The sequence below is a fragment of the Perca flavescens genome, chromosome 7 (assembly GCF_004354835.1).
Source record: "Perca flavescens isolate YP-PL-M2 chromosome 7, PFLA_1.0, whole genome shotgun sequence".
In the NCBI taxonomy this organism is placed as follows: Eukaryota; Metazoa; Chordata; class Actinopteri; order Perciformes; family Percidae; genus Perca; species Perca flavescens.
In genome coordinates this window covers 33,088,148-33,100,245 of record NC_041337.1, presented here as the reverse complement: position 1 = coordinate 33,100,245, position 12,098 = coordinate 33,088,148, and the positions used below count along the sequence as shown (strand labels likewise).

Genomic DNA, 12,098 nt, shown 5'->3' with positions numbered 1-12,098 from the left:
CTGAGAGGAAAGATATAGGCGTGCCCTCCCCACACACACACACACACACACACACACACACACACACAATGTAAAAACGGTTGCATGCACAGACTGTAGTCTGTAGTTTTCAGGACTGTGAAATGGCTGCTTCCTTCTCTTTTTCCTGTTACCCAATATTAGTAAGTTTCTTATGTTCAAGTCTCTGTGATCATTTAGGGAATAACAAGGTGAAAACACATCATGAAAAATAACTCTTTGCTCCAAACGGAGAATTTAAGAATAAGATGGCAAATAAAACAAAAACTAAAATGAGAAGAAAAAGAGGGAAGAAAGACAGGAGGGAAATACAAAAAAAAAGAACAACAAATATCTTGTTTGACCTGAGGTTATTAAAGAGAATTTGCCTTCCATATTTAAAAAAAAAAATCCATAAGTGTTGCATTACCACCATCTACTGGAGAGTGCTGGGATCTTCACTTGAGACAGAAAAATACTAAGTTGATTTTCAAATTATGAGATATGGGTTACAAACTAGACGCACGATACTCATTTACAGGTACAAATATTGTGTAGTGTATTCAGTTGAGCATTATACAGGTACAAATCACCCTGTATTCATTTGAGCATTGGGTTTCACGAGTTACAAATTAGAGACTCAGATACAACACAGGTTTACGGACGCAAATCACTCTGTATTTAGTTGAGCATTGTGTTTGACAAGTTGCAAATTCTTATGAGACTGTTTTAGCACCAAAGTACGTTTCAGCAATTATTCAAGGTGAGAAAAGAGGCTCAAATGAACAAGTTTAACTTTAGAGTCCAGTGTCCCAACAGTGTTCAGATCCAACTCTCTGTGATCACCAGAGAAGATCAATAAAGACTTCATGTACAAGACCGCAATAAATCAATTCCCATTTATTCAGAAGTTACATACATTTCAATAGACTTCATTATATTTTATAGTTCAGTTTTTGTTTCAATATTTTAGTTCAGTGGTGCAACATTTTCACACAAGAGGAAAAAGTTTCTGTGTATGGCTACTTTGTGAGCAGACCATACTTCTCTCTCTGAGACCAGCAGGTGTTTACTTTGGGACAGTCCAGGCTAAATGTCCTGCACTGGAAGATTCATTTCTGTAGACTGCAAAGACCACGTGCCAGGATCCATCTGGATTTCATTGAACCTGGAACGATCCTCTGCAGTGTCTGTGTTTAATTATCACAGCCACACCCTGAGGAGAAATCAATTGAGTTTAAACAGAAACATATTATACATTTGTAAAGACATGAACATTTAAATGAAGAATTCACTACTGTCTTACCTGCAGCTGTTCTTCTTCTTCTTCTTCTTCTTCTTCCTCTTCTTCATGTGGATGTTTATTATTTTTGAAGTACTGATAAAAGAGTGATATAATTGAATTACTACTACTACTAAAATCATTTCTACGTTCTACTGTACATACAGTAACATGGACTGAGTAATAACAGTAAAGAACATACCTGTTGGGGATTGTCTGCATTCCTTTTTCTTTCTATAATAAAACATTACCAATGAAAAGCACCTCAATCAACAACATAATGATCTGACAAATATATTATGTATTAAAAACATAAATGTGTTACTTGTCTAAATGCCAATCATACCTGTGTCTTTCTTCCTTTTGAGACGCTGCACGAAAAAAACCAGAGCTATTGCGAGTCCGACCACTAGCACAAGCCCCCCCACAACGGCACCGATCACAGCTCCTGAACTTTGTTCTCCACATTCAGCATCTGTTAAAGCAGTTCCTGGTTTTCTCAGCTGAAGATCCAATGATTGACATCTGGAATGATAGAGGGACATTTTGACAGGACCATGTGTAGGGAACCATGCTGCTGTTGGAAGAGTTCAGGTGTGTCCATGTCTGATCTGAAGCTTCACTTACTGTGTGTGTGGCTGACACGATGTCAATAATGTCCCATCAGAAAATGTTCCATTGCTGCAGTCAGAGCACTCAGTGTCCCTTAATGCTGTTCCTGCAAATACAAATTATATAGTTCAGTATACATATTATGAAGGAATCAAAGTGTTATATGACATCTTTTTTATCTGATCAGACCTGTCTGATTTCTCTTCAGTGGATAAAAAAACTGTATTTGATTGTCAAGATTTTTGAAGCAGACAGTTTAAAATACATTTCTTTGTTTCAAGTCCCAAAATATAATCTTTCACAAGCTTTCATATTTCAGTAAAAACAACTCATTCCCGTGAAGGCCTGCTTGGCAGCTGTACAAATACTATTCTACGGTTGGGCCTGCTCCATTACTGAACATGAAGAAGAAAAAAAAAGGTCCACCACACATCTCATGACCTCCATCAGCTGACGGAGTTTGCTAAATTGTCATGAGGCGGTTCAGATGTTGACAAAAGAATCTAAGTACAGAGTATCAGTCATGTAATAGGTGATCAGCAAACAACTGGAGGAAGATCAATCTCATACTGTCTGGCTGAATATACCTGCATTTACTGCAGCCGGGGAATGACTGTAACAGCACTGTAGCAGCACCTCCTTTCGATAGAGAGGCAAAGTCCCTCCCGTTCTGGTGGAAAGCAAAATGTGCCTTTGAAATACATCATGAAATAAATAAATGAGGCATTAAATACATAAATAATTAAATAAATGTAAATATTCATATTCAATATTCATTCATTCTTTTAATTGTTGAGGACAGAAACGTCTACATAAATAGCCGGTGTGTTGCTCCGTTAGGTCAGCGCTAGTTGGTGGTTCAGTTACCCCTGGAATAGGTGATGTGCGCTGGGTACAGAGCACCGCTGCTGCGGTCTTGGTGCACACGGCCTGTTCTAAATGTGAGCAATAGCCACGCCCCCTGATTTGCATATAAGAACTGGAAATAAATAGAGAGGGAAATAAATAAATATGGCATTAAATAAAAGTCCACGGAAATAAATAAATGTGGACTTATGAAATAAAAGTACTACAAAATAATTAAAATTAAAACCTTTTAATATACAGTATTTATTTAACTAACCGATTCATTTTTATATATTACATTATATTTACATTAATTTAATTATTTATTGCCACATTTGTTTATTTCATGATGTATTTATTCATGTATTTATTTATGTATTTATTCATTTATTTAATATTGAATAAAACAGCATTCCATAGTTTAAATGCACAGTTTCTGAATACGGGCTGTGTGCATTTCTCTGTGGATTGAGTGTTTTTTTGTTTTTTTTAAAGATTATTTAAATTGCCATAGGTCGGACTCAAACCCTGGACCTCTGCCTCGAGGCATAAACCTCTCAGTACATGTGCGCCTGCTCTACCCACTGATCCAACCCGGCAACGATTGAGTGTTTTTTTTTATGCTTTACTCATATTTATACACCACTTCGACCTCCTTAATAATAAAAAAAAACAAACATGGTATCTCACTTCTTTTACAACATGGGACCTTTAAAGCAACGCTAGAGAACATTAAATAATGTTTCCAAAATCGTTTCAGTGGTTCATCAACTTGCAACAGGGTGAACGGCACATCTGCCTTCGCTTTGCAGCCCTCTACCGGCTATAACCACACTATGCAAGTTTGCCAGATCGGGGAGCCGATCTGTAGTTCGAATGAGACATAATGGGACAATTCCGCTTCCAACCTGTAGGGGGACCGAAGCGGGAAAAGTTTTCTAGTGTTGCTTTAAGTTCATAAGGTCATTTTCGCTGAACTTTGGTGTTCTCATTTAAAACTTAAACTATACCTATACTCCTAAATTCAGCATGATATAAGGAACCAACCTTTTTGGCTGATATATTGTCCTGGTTGACAGCTGCTGTGTTTCTGTGCTTCCACACAGCTGTTTCCTGAAGAGAACAGACAGTAGAATCCCTCCAGTGGTTCACAAACTGTATCTGAGGTAGTCGTACATGCTGTCTTCAGCTTTAAACCAGAACCTGTCAACACATATAGAGGGTACATATGAAGATACTTCACTTTTATTTTGTCTAATCTACTACAGAGCTACATGCTCAAAAATCAATCTTCAGTTTCATATGTTTCTAATAATAATAATTAGGAAACATAAACAGAAGTCTACCTGAATCACAGTGCGCACAGTGAAAACATTCTGTGAGCCCTGTAGGATGATTCATGAATGTTCCCTCGTCGCAATTCAAACAGGAAGTACCGAACTCTTTACAATGTTTTCTAACTCGACTTCCTGTTGAAAAGAAAACCAACAATTTCATGCAATATAATGTTTCTAATAAAAGGGATACTTTGCCAATGTAAATGCAGCTCTGTGTCATGGCAGTGTGGGGGCAGGTGTTTGGCTACCCTCCGTGGCGCTAGTGCACATTCAATCAGATCTTACCAGCAGAACACATAGGACAGCACTGATCCCCGTTCAGATACTCTGTTGGATGACATGTGAGGGTATGTCCTCTGAAGACACTCATCATAAATATCTGTAAAGAGAAGCTTGGTTACAACATACGACACATACTGCAAATCAAATTCATTAATAGAAAGAAGGTGTTGAAATGAACTCTGAATATAACTGAATACAAATGTTTAAATTGAATAGTGAAGGCAGCACAGAAAGCAGTGTAGAAAAAGAGAAGAGATGAAGCAAGACTTAAAGCTATAGTACGTAGTTTCTGCCGGCCCCATGAGAAATTCGAAGTAAAGACAACACTGTCGACGCGTCCACATGATACAAGCCTTCTGTATCACACACCGCCGGTTCAGTTTATTTTTGTATTTTTTCCCTTTACTTGTGTGTGTGTGTGTGTGGGTGTGTGTGTGTGTGTGTGTGTGTAGAGAGAGAGAGAGAGAGAGAGAGAGAGAGAGAGAGAGAGAGAGAGAGATTATAAAGAACAAAGGGTGTAGGAGCCACATATTGTATGTTGTTTATGGTCTCATTTATATTATTTATTGATTACTATATTGTGCACTTATATTGGAAGTGGTGGGCGTTTTCATTGCAGTTTGAGTGGAAGTGATAACATATTTGTTTGCTTCACCTGTTCACCTGTTGGTTTTTGGGGCTTTGACAGAGAGGGGGTGAGACTGGGAGCGACACACTTTCTGTTGACCGCCGCACTAACACAATTTAATTAATTATTATTTCATTTAATTATTTCTACTCACAAATTAACTTTGGTAACTGCAGTGCTAGTTGTTTTTTAGTGTGGAAGAAGAGGAATAAATCATTGTACAATCTCAAGTGCGTCACAGTGTGCTTATGCATCTCTCAGTGTTTAGTCCCTCGCAGAAGCATTTTCTTGGACTGCTTACAGCCGCAACAAAGGGGTTTAAAAGAAAGAAAGAAAGGAAGGAAGAAAGAAAGAAAGAAAGAAATGTTGGAGAGGAGCAATATGATGTATGAATTATAATAAAAGCTTGCTGTAATAAGATTACTTTACCAGCAATGGTGCAACTGTCAAATGTTTTCTTAACATCACTGTATACGGCAGGATCTCAGTTATATGGACTGAAGACATCTCTCAGATTTGGGAGGAAGAGAGACATCAAATCCAAAACAGGAACACCATCTGGAAACAAAAAGAAGACAACCATGTAGAGATTACACTACACACAGCAGAGACCTGCTCTAATGCAGCTGGAGATGTTGGTGGACTTTGGTCACTGCAAATTAAACCAGGGGTTTAAACTGTTTGGTTTGTGACCTCTTCCAAAAAGAAGTGGCTTGTTGTTGTTGGTTAGTCCAATGCCTCAGATTTCTAGGAGTTGTTTTCAGTTCCACTGAGGAGACATTTCCTCTAAACCTCTCACATGGTTTCTTTTAAAAGGTGCAATATGTAATATATTTACTGTATCAAATTCAAACATTACTACAATATGTCATCAGATATTAAGGAAACATGCTAAGTTTAAATACTATGTTTTCTGACAACAATGCTAAAGCCAATATTTTCTCCTTTGAAATTTATCAAAGTGACGGAATGTGTGTTGGTATCAACTTCCTATTTTGACAGCCGGGCCGGGTTGCCAGATATATCTGTAAAAATACAAACCCAGGGTGCTAGCTGTAGTACAGCCATGGAAGCAGCAAACAAACCAACGGCATCAACAGAGATAGATTCTACCCAACCTAAAAAAACCTTGGCATGATTCTAACAGTTGCATGACCAGAGACGTTACAAATATGAATATTGGAGATTAGAAAGATGGAGACAGCCTCGCCGTAGCCGACAACGGTGAGTTATTTTAAGCCAAGAAAGGGTGGCTGTAAACTGGGTAGACAGCATGGTTATGATTTTTTAGCGGTTGTTACAGTAATTTTAATCGTTGATAGGGTGCTTGTCAGTCGGGTACAGAGCTCTGCGTGAGCATATGGGCTTTTTTTACTGTCAATATAGCCAGCATCTAACGTTAGCTTCTCTGCTGTGAGGAGAAGTAATGTCTGGCTACGTGAGACAAGCGTCTATTGATCAAGTCATACCTGAGGTCAACTATGTCCCAGGAACGGCTCACTGGCCTTGCCGTCATCAGTATCAATCACTCAATAGGGGAGCAGATTTCATACGATGACATTATTGATGATTTTGCATCAAGGAAAGCCAGAAAGGTTGGGTTTTAGTTTTAGTTTGTGTTTTCTGTTCTTAGTGCTATAGTGTAATAATTAGATTCTCTTAAGTGTGTCTTCACATTTGTGTGATGAAGGATTTGTGCTATTTAGAATATTTATTCTACATTTTATTTGTATATTCTTAATATTTTATATTATTGTTGCTCTCTGCTCGTGTAAATGTTATGATTGTATATATTTTCGGCACATTTATGTATATGGTGTATATTTATTTTAAGTTCCGATAACCTATACTGTCATATTGTGTACAGAATTGTGTTCATTGTCTTTTGGCAATGTTGGAGGTGGAGATTGTGCACCTTAAAAAGTGGATCCTGTTGTAATTGCAATAGTTAAATAACTGGATTCTCTTAATTCAATTCAATTCTTCAATTCAATTTTATTCATAGTATCGAATCATAACAAGAGTTATATCGAGACACTTTACAGATAGAGTAGGTCTAGACCACACTCTATAATTTAAAAAGCCCCAACAATTCTAATAATTCCCCCAAGAGCAAGCAGTGTGACAATGGCGAGGAAAAACTCGCTATTAGGAAGAAACCTCGGACAGACCCAGACTCTTGGTAGGCGGTGTCTGACGGTGCTGGTTGGGGGTGTGATGAACAGTGGCGATAATAGTCACATTAATAATGGAACGGTGACGGTGACTCGTAGTAGTTCATGTCACTTACATTTCTTACACTTACACTCATTACATTTCAATGTAATAAGTGTGCTTTTCAAATGTTCTAATGAAGGATTTGTGCTATTGAGAAATATAATTTTCTATTTCACTTATGTTGTTATAATAAAATATAACTGTTTGTGCAAAATATATACGTATGCAGCATGGTGGCCCAATGGTTAGCACTGTGGCCTCACAGCAAGAGGGTTCTTGGGTCGAATCCATGTTGTTCCGGGGCCTTTCTGTGTGGAGTTTGCATGTTCTCCCCATGTTTGCGTGGGTTTCCTCCGGGTGCTCTGGTTTCCCCCACCATGGGGATCTGGGATCTGGAGTTGGTCCCCGGGTGCTGTCATTGGCTGCCCACTGCTCCCTTGAGGGATGGGTTAAATGCAGAGAATGAATTTTGCTATGTGTATGTGCCTATATATATATATATATATATATTTTATTTTATTTTTTTGGGGGGTCTCTCAATGTAGAACCACCACTGCTTGAATGTAACCAACGTTCATTAATATCAAAAAGTTACGCACTAAAGCTTTAAGTGCATGTAAATGTAGTAGTTACTGAAAAGCTTATAGCCCATATTTTGATTTCCGAAAAAAGAGGACACTTGGCCCCGGCCTCGAGACAAATCCAGACAGGCTTCTCAGATGTTAATGAACATGATTTATCATGCTTCAATGGTGTGAAAATAACTTCTTAAATAAAATAAAATAAAATCTGTAACAAAATAATAGCTCTCTTTTAAAATGAATAAATAATATGAAATCATTTCTAAATATGACCTCTTCTGTGTTAGAAAATCCAGCTTCAACAAAATATCTCTTAATACCTTTTCAATGTAATAAGATAAATAATAAACACACTGAAACATATGTTCCAGCTTTGCACACGGTGCACTCTGCTTCCCACTTGTCCGGTCCCGACCGGGACGGTACGTGGGACATTTTCTTTGCTGTTCAACTGTGAAGCTGCACTAGCTGATCTAGTCTTATTTTATGGTTCTGTGGAGGCTCCACGTAGAGCTTTCGCCGTAGCCTACGTAAAGGCTCTTATATACTAGACGCATCCAAGGTGGTGCGCGCCATCGTGACGTCAAAATGATATAGCGCGCAAGCTTTTTCCTGACTTCTTTAGGAATTTATGTTGACCAAACTGTGAGTGAGAAGACTATATGACACATGCAATAATACAGTCAAATATGTTTTACTTTTTCAATTAAATAAAAGCCTATCAACACACACTGGCCATTGATGTGATTCTTATTTCGGAGTGTCTATTTGCACCCCCGGTACGAATAGCCTCGGCCACACAGCTGAGCTATTCACACCCTGTGACGTAACAACAAAAACACGTTGCTCGCGTGCACCGAAATCATGGCGGACGTTCATCTTCCATGACCGCAGAAACTGGCATATTAGGGAAGTTTTGTCTCTAAAGTTTATAACAATTAAATTTCTAGCTGAAAATGGATACTACAGTTGCGCTTTCTGTCTTCAGTGAAAGCATACAACCGTTGGTTTGTTAGTAGTATCTATTTTTTGTATACAGTATGGTTACCTAGCAACCGAGGCTTGAAGAAAGCAAGTGGTAAACAGTTGTTCAATGTTCTGTAAGAACTGCTAGCTGAGTGGTTTGAATGCTTACCTTTGGTATGGAAGTTAGGAGTTCAATTCCCCTGTGAGGTGATCTTGATTTTGTAATTTTGGATTGGATAATTTGCATGCAATTGCGCAAGTCAGGGCCGCGAACGCGAATTTTTTCGGAGTGGTATTGGTTATGGTTAGGGTAAGAATGTCAGGGCGATAATATTCCAGAAAGGTGTAATACATGAGTAGTATGGATAACTGTGTGTAAATATATGCCAAGGTACTGTAAATGCACAGGGGTGCAAATAGCATACATTGATATTTGTACCAGACGGGGTATTAATAGAACACATTGCTGTGTGCACCAGTGGGGTACAAATAGCATTCATTTCTAATTGCACCAGGGTACGAATAGCATTCATTTCTAATTGCACCAGGGTACGGGTGCAAATAGCCTCACCCTTCTTATTTTCCAGTGTGGCCCTCTGGGAAGTTGAGTTTGACACCCCTGACGTAGATCTTGCCGGTGCGCCCGGATTTATAGCGCGCGAGCAGAGGTTGCGCACCACTCTTTTTTTTTTCAGTGGCGCGCAACAAAGAGGAAACAGGAGACCTGAACGAGCTCGAGGGTAACCGGATGCCAGGACTCTCAGAGTGACTGCAAGTCTCTCCTGTAAACGTACTGGGTAAAGATGAGTTCTTTTATGGTGAATGAAAGGCTTGATCTGACCAAGTAGGTCATTGAGTCAAATCGAAGCATCGACGGCAATGCTGCTGCCAGTTCTGCTGCTTCTAGTCCGTAGAAAGAGCAACGTCGGTAGCATTTGCTCATTAGCGCCACCTGTTCAGGGGAAGACTGCCACTAGTGTTGAGCACCAGTGCGGGTATAAATAGTCACGGTGATCCCATGACGTCACATTTGCACTCGTCAGCTGGGCTGCGTCTAGTATACAAGAGCCTTTAGTGGCCTGATGTTTATACTTGTGCGCTGGTGTGCGTCGAGCCGGCATGTGTGTGTGTGTGTGTGGGGAGTGGGTGATAGAGCGAGGGAGAAGTGAGAGAGTGACGGCAAGCGAGTAGCGAATCTTGAGTCATAGTGAGAGAAACAAAGTGTCTCCCCTGTGTTTTCTGACCACTGTGTTTCTCTAACTATGACGCTATAGTAGGGGTGGGGGAAAAAATCGATACAGCATAGTATCGCGATATTTCTCGTGGCAATACTGTATCGATACACAGGCGCCAAGTATCGATCTTTTATTATTTAAATTGCACATCAGAATTTAACTTTTTGGTAGTATAATAATAAAATCAATTGCTTATTCAGTCCACCAGATGGCGCTGTTTGTTTTCTGGTGAGGTCAGCGGGGTGACTGTCAGCGTGCAGGAGGATGTAGATAAAATAAACATGGCAGCGTCAGAGAAAGAAATCAGAAATGCACCATCTGCGTTTAAATCAAGTGTTTGGACTTTTTTCGGATTTTTTAACAAGGAGGGGCCAACTGAGATGGACATGAGACATGGGATTTGCAAGGAGTGTCGTATGCAAATAAAATACTCAGGGAATACCACAAACATGAGGGCTCATCTCACGCGCCACCATCCAGAGTTAGCGTTAGCCGAGGGCGGTAAAGCTAATGCTAAACCAGCTCCGCCCGAAAAACCAACCAACACTGGACACACTTAGCTTGACAAAGCTACCTCCCAATTCAGAGCGAGCTAAGAAAATAACTCAAGCCATCGCCTACTTCATGTGCAAAGACCTGCGTCCATACAACGTTGTGGAAAATGAGGGATTTTGTCACTTGCTAAAAACACCGGAACCAAGGTACGTGACTCCGTTGCGCCCGTTTTTGTACTCATTTTAATTGTAAAAATACCTGTAGTAGCACAGCAGTGCATACCTGTTGGTATTACAGTCTAGTCCACCTTAATTAAAAATGCAAACAGTTCAGTTTGCCAGGTGTATACAACATTTATAACATATTCATTAAAGTGCTGGTTAGTTAGTCAGCTTGACAGTCACATTTTACAGCAATAAAATTCATGTGAGATGAACAAACAGATGTTGACAAAGTTTTCCTTTGGGGACATAATAATGAAGTTGGAAAAAAGGTAATAAATTGCAATATATTGCAGAATATCGCAATATGTTTAAAATCGCAATAATATTGTATCGTGACCTATAAGTATCGTGATAATATCGTATCGTGGTACCTCTGGTGATTCCCACCCCTACGCTATAGTCGTACACACTCGCCCTCACTCTCTCACTTCAACATCAGGCCACTTACGTAGGCTACGGCGAAAGCTCTGCGTGGAGCCTCCACAGAACCATAAAATTAGACTATTTTTAAAAATAGAGCTATTATTTTGTTACAGGTTGTTACAGATTTTATTTCATTACATTACAGAAGTTATTTTTGCACCATTGAGGCATAATAAAGCATGTTCATTAACCTCAGAGAAGCCTGTCGGTTTGTCTCGAGGCGGGCAGTGTGGAGAATCAAAATATGGTCACCCTATAATACACACACACGTACACAACAACACTGATGGTAAGGCTACACACTCCTACACTTCAAAGCTTTAAAACACAAATTTTCAAATGATCCGGCTTTTAACTGATCATAGTATTATTATTACTGGAAATGTATTATTTCTGTAATATGTTTTAATATTTTGTTTCCATTTATTTTTTAAATAGGCTATATAAGAGATTGGCCCATGTAACACTAGGGGGAGCACTTGACCTGCAGTGGTACTTGCACACTGCTTATTTCATATTTAATATTATACATATTTTATTTTGTTATATATACTATGTAGGTAGGTTGTACATTTTAGTCTACATTTGTATATACATGTACATTCCTTTCATTACTCGAAGTATTTTTTTTCAGTTGTTCTGGCATTTTTTGTAATCTTTGCCATCTTATTTTATTGTGATGATGATCTGATTTATTATTTCTAGTATAGTTCTTGTTGTTTCTGTATGTGTGTGAGTGAGTAAGTATGTGTGTATGTCCTTGTACCTCGCTGCTTGTAACAGAGTAATTTCCTAATTTGGGATTAATAAAATCCATCTACAGTATCAATCTATCTACAGTTTGAGAACCTGTGGGCTACAGCACAGCTACAATGGTTATCAAAACTAAATGTTTTCTCATTGGATTCTGATCTCAAAACGCTCCAAAAGGCTTAATATGTCTATTAAAATAACTAATTTATTCTGGGGATGC

At 38.9% G+C, this 12,098-nt stretch overlaps 1 long non-coding RNA gene across 1 annotated transcript; it reads right to left on the bottom strand.

Moving 5' to 3' along the window:
• Window positions 1–1,625: 1,625 nt before the first annotated feature.
• Window positions 1,626–7,570, bottom strand: LOC114559309 (uncharacterized). Its single transcript, XR_003693059.1, has 8 exons — window positions 7,465–7,570; window positions 5,414–5,542; window positions 4,360–4,453; window positions 4,084–4,206; window positions 3,785–3,940; window positions 2,479–2,561; window positions 1,907–1,997; window positions 1,626–1,804 (listed from the first exon to the last, which is right to left on the bottom strand). It is a non-coding gene; the product is annotated as an uncharacterized LOC114559309 (long non-coding RNA).
• Between the last annotated feature and the right edge of the window lie 4,528 nt (window positions 7,571–12,098).